This window comes from Sinocyclocheilus grahami, unplaced genomic scaffold (assembly GCF_001515645.1).
Source record: "Sinocyclocheilus grahami isolate Dianchi unplaced genomic scaffold, SAMN03320097.WGS_v1.1 scaffold1152.1, whole genome shotgun sequence".
In the NCBI taxonomy this organism is placed as follows: domain Eukaryota; kingdom Metazoa; phylum Chordata; class Actinopteri; order Cypriniformes; family Cyprinidae; genus Sinocyclocheilus; species Sinocyclocheilus grahami.
The window spans coordinates 345,051-355,651 of record NW_015506331.1 but is presented as its reverse complement, the minus strand read 5'-3'; the positions used below and the strand labels follow the sequence as shown (position 1 = coordinate 355,651).

At 39.5% G+C, this 10,601-nt stretch overlaps 1 pseudogene; it reads left to right on the top strand.

The window, feature by feature from the left end:
- The window catches only part of LOC107567379 (interferon-induced GTP-binding protein Mx1-like), a 12,165-nt pseudogene extending 2,070 nt beyond the window's left edge, over window positions 1–10,095 (top strand).
- The last annotated feature ends 506 nt before the right edge of the window (window positions 10,096–10,601 follow it).

Genomic DNA, 10,601 nt, shown 5'->3' with positions numbered 1-10,601 from the left:
ATGTAGCAAGTACATCGGGTGTTATGAGAAGTGTTCCCGGTTCCGGTTTACCTAATTCATGCAGCCTAAAAATCCTTTAACGGATTTGAATATTAGACGCGTGTTAATGAGTTGTGTAAGCCAGGTTAAAGAGATGGGTCTTTAGTCTAGATTTAAACTGCAAGAGTGTGTCTGCCTCCCGAACAATGTTAGGTAGGTTATTCCAGAGTTTGGGCGCTAAATAGTCAAGTTTATTTGTACAGTGCTTTTCACCATACAAATCATTGCAAAGCAACTTTACAGCCAATTAAGTTTCTACAATATTTAGTGGTAGTTTATCAGTGGTGACTGTCAGTTAATGTACATATGGCTGCGTTGCTAGCTGTGCTATGCAGCTGCACGACTCAGTCGTCGCTTCAGTCGAAAGTAACCTGAATCCTATGGCGAAGCGGCCGCTTATATAGCCCGATGACTCCACCCATTCTGGCGGGCTTTGGCGGGCTCTACTGGCATAGGTTTGTGCAGCACCGCTGCCGAGCCATTGGTTCGTTTTTTAAAACATACTGCACGAACCAATGGCTGTGCAGTTTCACTGCGTGATTGAAAAAGGCTTCAGTTCAGGAGAAAAAAGGAGCGTCTAGCAAATATGCAGTACTCGTTCCCGTATCTCAGGGAACCGAGGTTACGTTTGTATCCGAGTATGTTCACAGTTTATTAGTTCAATAAAAGGTTAAATAATTTGTTAGTTTAATATAGTTAACCTACCAGTTAATATATCCAGTTATATTTTCTTATGAACACAGAAATCATTACCCTACTTGATTGAGCAGATACAGACTAAACTACTGTGGAAATGGAGCTTAAAAACTACGATCAGGGTCCACCTCTGGAAGAAGAGAAGATGGGACCTTTTCTCAGTGAGGTAATCACAATAAATCTTATCTATCCATATATGCTGATTCCATTCATAATTATGCCCCCCCCCCCTAATTTATGCTTCTTCATATATAGATACTACTGGAGTTCAGTGATCAAATAAATGAACTGAGTATAACAGGACATTCAAAAGACAAAAACATTTATGCACTTCTACGTCCTGAGTTTAAGAAATGGGACATGTACCTAAGAGGCACTGAAGTATCATGTAAGTCAAGATGTGTTAAAACCATTTGTGCCTTTTGAAGAACTGTACCAAGATCCCTAAACCTGACTTTCTTTTTGTGTTATTCCTAATGCAGTCACAGCGAAAGTATATACAATGATTGACAAGTACAATGACATGCATCGGGGCAGAGAATTGCTAACGTTCAGTGACTTCTGTGAATTTGAAAGTGTCATCAAAGACCATGTGGCAGCCCTTCGAGATCCAGCTATAGCAACACTGAAGCATGTACGAGGTAAGTGTGTACTTTTCTTAATATACAGTATGGTCAGACAAATTTGGCAATATCTTTTTTTTTTCCGTTCACTTCAGAGTAACTCTAAAGCAGGTACAGCACACAAAAGTGACAATTAAAAATAAACAAACATCAAAATCATATCTGTAAAAGTTCAATTTTATCATCCTTGTTATATAAATGAAATTTAATTTTCAGAGATTGTTCAGAATGTGTTCAGAGACATATGTTATTCATCGTTTGACCGGTACCCTCCACTGAGATACACTGTCTCTGTAAGTACAACTGTATTATTATTATTATTATTCGTATTATTATTATTATTATTATTATTAATTGTATGATGTTTTTATCTTCAGAAAATAATTAATGACATTCATTCGAAACAAGAGGCCAAAGTGGAGAAAAGAATCAAGGAGTTTATTGATATGGAGCAACTGGTCTTCACTCAAGATAAGGTATTACAACAGAAACTCAATGCCTCTGATGTCCCTCAGAAGACTGGAATGGACTCTTGTCATGAGAACCTCTATGATGATGATGACACAATTTTAAATTCCAAAGGCTGTGCGTTGTTGGATACAAGATATCTTGTACCAGACAAACTAGTTCTCTATCATGAGGTGGGTTACTATGAAATGTATTTATTTATGGACAGTGACTGTAAACGCATAGTTATTTTAAATAATAGTTCATCCAAAATTAAAATTTGCTGTTAGGCCATCCAAGGTAGATTACTTTTTTTTCCTTCAGTGGAACAGTAAAGTAAATATTTTTTGCTGATTTTGTGGTCTTGGGGGATTCATAACATGCAAGTCAGGGTCTACTGTCACTTGATAGTCAAAAATGAATTAATACAAAAAGTTGCTAATTCGAGCATGCATTAACAGCACTTAAATGAAGGGCAAAATTAATGTTTTTATGATTTTTCATGGTTTATGTAAAAAAGACGAGTTGATAAACGCTAGTTTATTCACTTTATATATGTCAGGAAATATACACTGAACAGAGGTTAAATTGATCCAGATAAAGCTTTACTGGTACACAGGGTAGAACCGGGAGAGAACAGGTGAGTAGAATGATACAAATAGTACTTGGGTAACAGGGAGTGCTGGGTGGAGGAAGTGAGAGAGTCTGGCAGATCTATGACATTACCCCCCTCTCCATAGTCTGCTCCAGCGGACCGAGGACCCAGTGGCCTACCACAGCCATGAGGAGCTGGATGATGTGAATGTTGTTGATGGAATTTCGTGAGAAGAGCAGGGTCTAAGATATCATCTCGATGTACCCAGGATCTTACCTCTGGGCCGTAATCCTCCCAGTACCCCAGATATTCCAGTTGGCCACCATGGTGTTGGTAATCCATGGTCTTTTTGACTGTGTAGATGGGGTCACTGATGATCTGAGGTATGGGGAGGCTCATCAATTGGGCCAGGCTCTGTGGAGGGAACAGACACAGGTGGATAGTGAGTTTTTAACAGGGAGACGTGGAATAGAGCCCTGCACGGGCCTCGAATTTAGGCCCTAGCCCGGCACGTGTCCGACAGCTTATCAGAACTACCGGCCCGAGCCCATCTTTTTTCCCCCTTATCCTAAAACAGCTTATATTACTGTTTCGGCTATAAAAATAGTTGAGTTTTGTATGTAATGGCAAAGCGATTATATTTCGTTTAGTTTTTTTTATGAAGTTCATTTAGAAAAATGATTGGAGCATTTTTTGTTTGTTAAATATAAGTTTTTGTTTTTAAAGTAATGACCAAGTGGCCAGCGGCAGACAGTGAGCTGATAATAGCCTATGTTTGATCAATTTAGCCTTCTCAAATCATCATGACTTGCCTAAAATAAAATCTAGATATACTAAAACGCTCAAGCATATAACAATGTTTAAACGTTAAACCTGCGTTATAATAAATGTGCGCTATATCCAAGTTTGTGCAGAGAGTGGAAGCTAAAGCAGGACATGAAGGCACCAGCGTAATCACTTGCTTTTTTTTTCAGTGGAAACAACTTAAAATAGCCTACGCTGTCATTTTTGCTCATAAAGGTATGAGTAATATATCATTCTGAACTGTAAAGGGTCTACTTTTATTTGTGTGCACTCACAATATCAGCAAAATGTTGTGCTTTTATAAAATGAAGACAACAAACATGATGCGCTTTCTGCCGTCTCGTCTTGAACAGGAGCGCTTCACAAAAATGAACAAACTCAGCGAATACATGCCTCACAGACATGATAAATATATCTATAGAAAGCTTTAAATTACCACTTAATGAAATAAAACAAATCGAAAACAACAACTTTTTCATTATAATCATAAACCGTAAAGATGCACTTCTCTCTAAAGGCGTCTGAGGAGATGGCGAGTCAGGACCTTCATCTTCATCTTTGCGACACAGACTCAGAATACACTAGTTTATTAGTAAATAATTCAAATATCTCCTTACTATTTCCCCCTGACACATGCATGGTAATTACTTTTGCTGGGGCTTTGCGGCAAGCTTTAACCTATTGCATGCATTTGAACGCAGAACTGTTCATCTGCGCTGACGGCACGCATGCTGCCGTGGGACACTAAACAGAGCCACTCTTGAAAGTCGCGGCAGCATGGTCTCGTGTTGTTTCCACCAGTGCAGTAATTTTTGTCATCACTAATTGATGGATGTCTAAAATATAAAAATGAGGAGAAGCCTAAAGCAGGCCAGAGGCCCGGCCCACATCTGAACTATGACGTGAAAATTGGCTTAAAGCCCGGCCCAAGGAGCGTAAAAAAGGGCTGAAATGCAGGGCTCTAACATGGAATACTGGGTGAATTTTGTACTGTGAGGGGAGCTTGAGTTCATACTTGATGGGTTTAACCTGTCTTATGACCAGGAGTGGACCGATGTATTTTGAACTTAGTTTACGGCAGGGCAGGGCAGAGCAGGGCAGGGCAGGTGCAGACGGATGTCCTTCATGGATAGCCACACGAGTTGTTCAGGTTGGTATGCTGAAGCGTTCCTTCTCCAAATTTCTGCAAAGATCTTTTGTGTGTGCACTGCCCACTGAAAATGGTGATGAGCCTCGTTCCACACCCTCTCGCTCTCCCAGAACCAGTGGTTGATGGATGGTACCTCTGAGGGTTCCCCTGGCCAGGGTAATAATGGCAGTTGAAAGCCGAGTGTGCACTGGAACGGGGTGAGACCCGTTGATGGTAGTCAAAGAGAATTTTGGGCATACTCAGCCCAGGCGAGATATTGTTTCCAGGAGTCCTGGTGGCTGTGGCAGAAGGTCCTATGAAAGCGGCTGATCTCCTTCACCTTCCTTTCTGTCTGCCCATTGGATTGTGGATGGTACCTGGATGTCAGGCTAACAGTCACACCAATGAGTGAGAAGAAAGCTTTCCTGTAAACTGTGGACCATGGTCAGAAACGAAGTCCTCGGGATTTCCAAAATTGTGAAATACCTGGTTAAACAGGGCTTTGACAGTCTCCATGGCTGTGGAGAGTCCTTTCAGTGGAATCAGTTTGCATGCTTTGGAGAATCTGTCAACGATAACCAGGATGCAGGTATTCCCATTAGAAGCAGGCAAATCAGTGATAAAATCCACCCCTAGGTGTGACCATGGGCATCCAGGGATGGGCAGAGGAAAAACTTTACCAGATGCTAGATGGCGTAGAACTTTGGAGATCGCACACAGTTCTGGGAAGGTATGAGCTGGAGGGCACACCAGGAGCAGGTTCACTGTTGGAGGCTTCAGAGATTTGCTCATCAATAATCTACTGGATGGGGTTGACAAAAAGAGTGGAAGTAAGCACTGGTTCAGGGTCGCCATTGATTTCAGGGGGACGTGAAATCGAGATAATGCATCAGATCAGGTGTTTCTGGAGCCTGGTTGATAGGAGATGCTGAACAGGGAACAGGTAAAGAAAACAGCCCATCTGGCTTGTGTGGGGTTTAATCTCATTGCTTCTCTTAAATACTGTAGATTTTTATGATCAGTGAGAAAGGGTACACTGAGAGGGTATCGAACTCCCAATATCCATTGCCTCCACACTTCTATGGCGAGAAAGTGAATGGCACTCTGATGAAAGCTGCATTTCTCAGCCTTGAGGAACAGGTTTTAATCACACAGCCTCTGGAGGACCTCCGAAACATGCTGGTGATGTTCGGCCAGGCTCCAGGAATAGATAAGGATGTCATCTATGTACACAATCACGAATCGGTTCAGGAAGTCCCGGAGCACCTCATTCATTAAGTCCTTGAATACGGAGGGGGCGTTGATCAGGCCATATGGCATAACGAGGTACTCATAGTGCCCAGATGGTGTAATGAAGGTGGTCTTCCACTCCTCCCCCTCACATATCTGGATGAGGTTGTAGGCACTTCAGAGGTCCAACTTGGTGAAGATGGGGGCTCCACGAAATTGCTCCAAAGCAGCTATTATTAGGGGAAGTGGGTAATGGTACTTAATGGTTATTTTGTTGAGTGCCTGATAGTCAATGCAAGGCTGCAAGCCTCCGTCCTTTTTAGCTACGAAGAAGAAACTGGAAGCAGCAGGAGAAGTGGAGGGACAAATGCAGCCTTGCTTCAGAGCCTCTTCTACGTACTCCTCCATGGCCTTCTGTTCGGATATGGATAGTGGATAGATATGTCCACGAGATACTGTCAATGGCACAGTCCCATGGTCGGTGGGGTGGTAACCTGGAGGCTCATTTCAAGCAAAAGACATCTGCACATGGGGCATAACAGGCAGGGATATCCATGGATTGCTTATCCACCGGGATTTAAGTGGAGGTAATATTCACAGGAATAGTCGATGGTTGCTTGGATAGTGTTTGTGGAAGTTGAAGGAAACAGGTAGGGAAGCAGGTGGAGCCCCATCACAGAACATCTCCTGTGGTCCAGGATAATTTAGGTTGATGTTTAAGTAAGTAAATTGTATTTATATAGCACATTTAAACATAGCAAAGCTATTCAAAGTGCTGAACAAAGTACAGGAAGTTAAATAAAGACACAGTAAAACCAACAAAACAGGCAATAAAACAAACATAGAGTTAATTTAAAACACTAAGGATTAGCGTTAAGTTTGATTTGAAAATAGTAATAGAAGGTGTAAGGTGGATGTCCAGAGGCAACTGGTTCCACAGATGGGGACCGGCAACATCTCTCTTAGTTTTTAAACAGGAACAAGGAACAGATAAAAGAGCCTTGTCAGAAGATCTTAAAAGTATGGTAGATGACAGCGGAGTAAGAAAATCTTTCAGATAGGATGGAGCTCAATCATGAAAAGCTTTAAAAAAGGAACAACAAGATTTTAAACAATTCTAAAATGGACAGGAAGCCAATGAAGCTAAGCTAAAATTAGGGTGACATGGTCATATTTCTTTGCCTTGGTCAACAGCCTTTCAGCTGCATTTTGTACCATCTGGAGGCACGTAAGCGATGACAGAGGAAGACCCAAATACAATGAATTACAATAATCTAATTGTGAGGTAATAAAAGCATGAGTAACCTTCTCCAAGTCTTGAAAAGACAAAAATTTAATTTTTGTAAATAATTCACAATGAATACAAACTGTTCTTAACAATATAATTGTTTGGTTTGGATAAGCATAATTCTAAGTCAAGAATGACTCCAAGTTTTCTAACCTGGGAGGAAATTGAGGGGGTATGATTGCCCAGCTCCTTAGTGAGACCACTCCTCAATTTTGGGGGACCAAAAACAATTATTTTTGATTTGTCCTCATTAAGTTGCAGAAAGTTATTTGATAACCATTTCTAAATATCCCAGATACATTAAAACAATGGTCGAATAGAATCAGCAGCTTTCAACAGCAGGTACAGCTGTGTATTGTCAGCATAAAAATGAAATGAAACATTGTGCTTCCAAATTATATCCCACAGTGGATGCATATATAAGTTAAAAAGAAGCGGGCCCATAATAGAGCCTTGAGGTACTCCACTAATAATAGAAGCAGAAGATGAAGATAACTTACCTAACTCTACAGAAAAAGACCCGTCTTTAAGATATGAGCTGAACCATTGTAAGGCAATACCACTGATACTGATAAAATGCTCTAAATAAAACCACACTGTATTTTGTTTTGCCTACAAAACCACCACTGGCTCTGCATCCATTTACCTAAATTCATTACTTCAGAGTTATGTGCCCTCTTGAAGCTTGTGTTCTGAAAGTGAACGACGCATTATTGTGCCATCTCAAAGAGGCACAAAATCACTTTCACAGACTTTTACATTAACTGTTCCGTCCTGGTGGAATGACCTGCCGAACTCAGTCCGAGCAGCTGAGTCCTTAGCCATCTTCAAGAAACGACTGTTCCATCTTTATTTGAGCCTCTAACTCTAGCATTTTCTATTCTATTTTAATTCTACTTTATCTATTTATCTTCTTTTTTTTTATAAAAAAAACACTAGCTAAAACACTTTTCTATTCTATCTACTTGTTTTTCTTTGTGTGTGTGTGTGTATAATGTGTATATATATATATATATTCATATAAATACCTTGCTATGTGTACTGTGTTAGGCTAACCGAAACTTGTCATTTGCACTTATATATTGTTGCTCTTTTGTTAGTTTTGACTGCTTTCATTGTCCTCATTTGTAAGTCGCTTTGGATAAAAGCGTCTGCTAAATGACTAAATGTAAATGTAAACACCAAATAAGAACATTATGATCTACAGTATCAAAGACTGCTGTAAGATCAAGTAACATCAATACAGCATTTTTACCGGCATCAACTGCAAACAAAATGTCACTGAACACTTTTAGCAAGGCAGACTCAGTGCTATCATAAGCAGTGAAGCAAAAATATTCTTATTCTTAAGTAAAGGCTGAACAACCTCATGCTTAAAACAGTTTGGGACCACCCCAGTGTCCAAAGATGAATTAATAAACACTAGAAAACACTGGGGCAAATTACAAAAAAAAGCTGCTTTTATAATCTCTGAGGGAACATCATCTAGTGAGGTGCTAGTTGTCTTCATCTTGTTAAGCAGATCACAGAGTTCCATTAAAGAGACATGTTGAAAGTGATGAAAGAAAAACGGACTAGCCAGCTAATTTAAAGAGAGATCTGAGAGCTGTGAAGTGAAAGATGAACGAAAGGCTTTCACTTTATCAGCAAAAAAATGTAAAAAAAGTTCAGCCAAAGGTTCACCATGAAGTTGGCAACACGGATTGATTACTGAATTTATCATGGAGAATAAAATGTGTGTAGCAATTAAATCAGAACAAAAATATTTTGATCTAACTTACTTTGCAACATTCTGAAAACTTAACCAGACTCTCTGAAAGGACACAGTTAAACGACCATGCTTTCATCTCCTCTCCGCTTAATGACTGGCCTGTCTGAGAGAGCGAGCATTATCATCCAACCAGTAACAATTTTTTCGCTTAGGTTGTTTCAGCTTAAAAGGTCCAATTGAATCTAAATTAAATCGTCATGCCCAAAGGAAGACTCTGTAGCGTTCAAGATAGAACAAGTGTTGCTTGATTCATACAGTATGTTGAGTAAAACCAAATGAATCCAAGACATTACAAAACTCAGCAACCAAGGGATGTCCTGAGCAAACGTGCATTAAGATCACCCAGTAATAACATACGGTCATACAACAGAACAATAGATGTTAAAAATGCAGAAAATGACTTAAAATGATTGTCCAAGTTAGGTGGCCTATAGATGAGAGCACAGAGCAGCACAGAAGAGGCAGACTGTAATGCCACACACTGTCTGTATTTTAAGTGACTGTTTAAAAACCATAGCAACCCCACCGCTCCTACCAGCAGACCAAGGGTACTAATAAAACAACAGTTTGACGGACAAAGTTCTTCGAAAACTGCCAACTCACTAGCACCGGCCCAGGTCTCCATCAAAAATAAAATATCATAATCGCGTCTGGTAAAAAAGTAATTTAAGATAAAAGTTTTGTTGCACATGGACCTAAATTAACTAGGGCCATGGTCTTGAGGTGCACAGTTAATCCGTAACAAGTTAATCCACTGGGGGAAAAAAGTAGTTTGTTTTGGTAATCTTAAATTAAAATCTGAAAATGTGCTTCTGATCTGGAATGGCATTCCTCCTTTGATGACATCAGTTTGACCGCTTGGACAGAACATCCTTAAAGAATCAGACTTCCCCATTTGCCTGAGGCTATGGATTACAGCTAATAATTTTATAAATAATGTTAAGTTCCTTGCACACACTGATTTTTTCACCTTGGTGTATATATATATATATATATATATATATATATATATATATATGACTCTCAAGTGCCTGTAGCCACTGGCTAGTGGAATAGGAGAAGATGATCAGTTAATAACAATTTCAAATTGAGTCTGTATGTGCAAACAAACCATACATGCAAGTGCATTGGCACTAGAGGTTCACTAGAAAGATCACTAGAGGGCAAACAACCCCAAAAGGCAGATTAAATATATTTTCATATCTTTTAAGTGAATGCTATAGTTATTCATGTCATGTCTCTTTATAGATCATCTATCAACGGCTCACAGACTATGCCCCCATGCTAATAATCCTCTTCATGCTGAAGGATGCAGCTAAGATATTACAGCATCAAATGCTAGAAATAAGGAATGGAGCAGATGTGGCCAAACTGCTAAAAGAAGACTCAGAGCAAGGGCGAAGGAGAGCTGATCTAAAGCAGTGTCTGGAGCGCCTCATACAAGCTCAAGGACTGATAAGTAAAAGACTCTGAGACTGAGACATCTCTAATAAACATCAGGGATGTGAATAAATTTAGCATCAGGGGCCGGGCTATCTTGTTTTTATCTTGTTCCAGTAATTCTATCTGTTAAATCAGTAGCAAACAATTTAAGATGTTTCAAATCATCCTTAGAGTTACTGAAATTGTACAGTATACTGCAATGTAGAATAAAGTCATCACATTGCATTTACACTCAAACCAAGTCTTAATAAAATCCAAAATTACTGTAATATCTATCCAATATTTTATAAATTAAGTAAATTCTTGTAGAATGAAGAACGAAGGTGTCTCTACTCTCTAGACACATTCTAAAATGTTTTAAAATAAGAAAATGTCAAAAAGCAACAACATAGTCAAATACATCCATGTTCAGTAAAGTAAATAGCGGGTTGACAAAAAAAATACTTTCAGTGTGAATGGCTTATTGACATGAATTATTGACAATTTTATCAGTTACCTCTCGTTAAGTAGCCTTTTATTTCAGGTGTTGTAAGTGA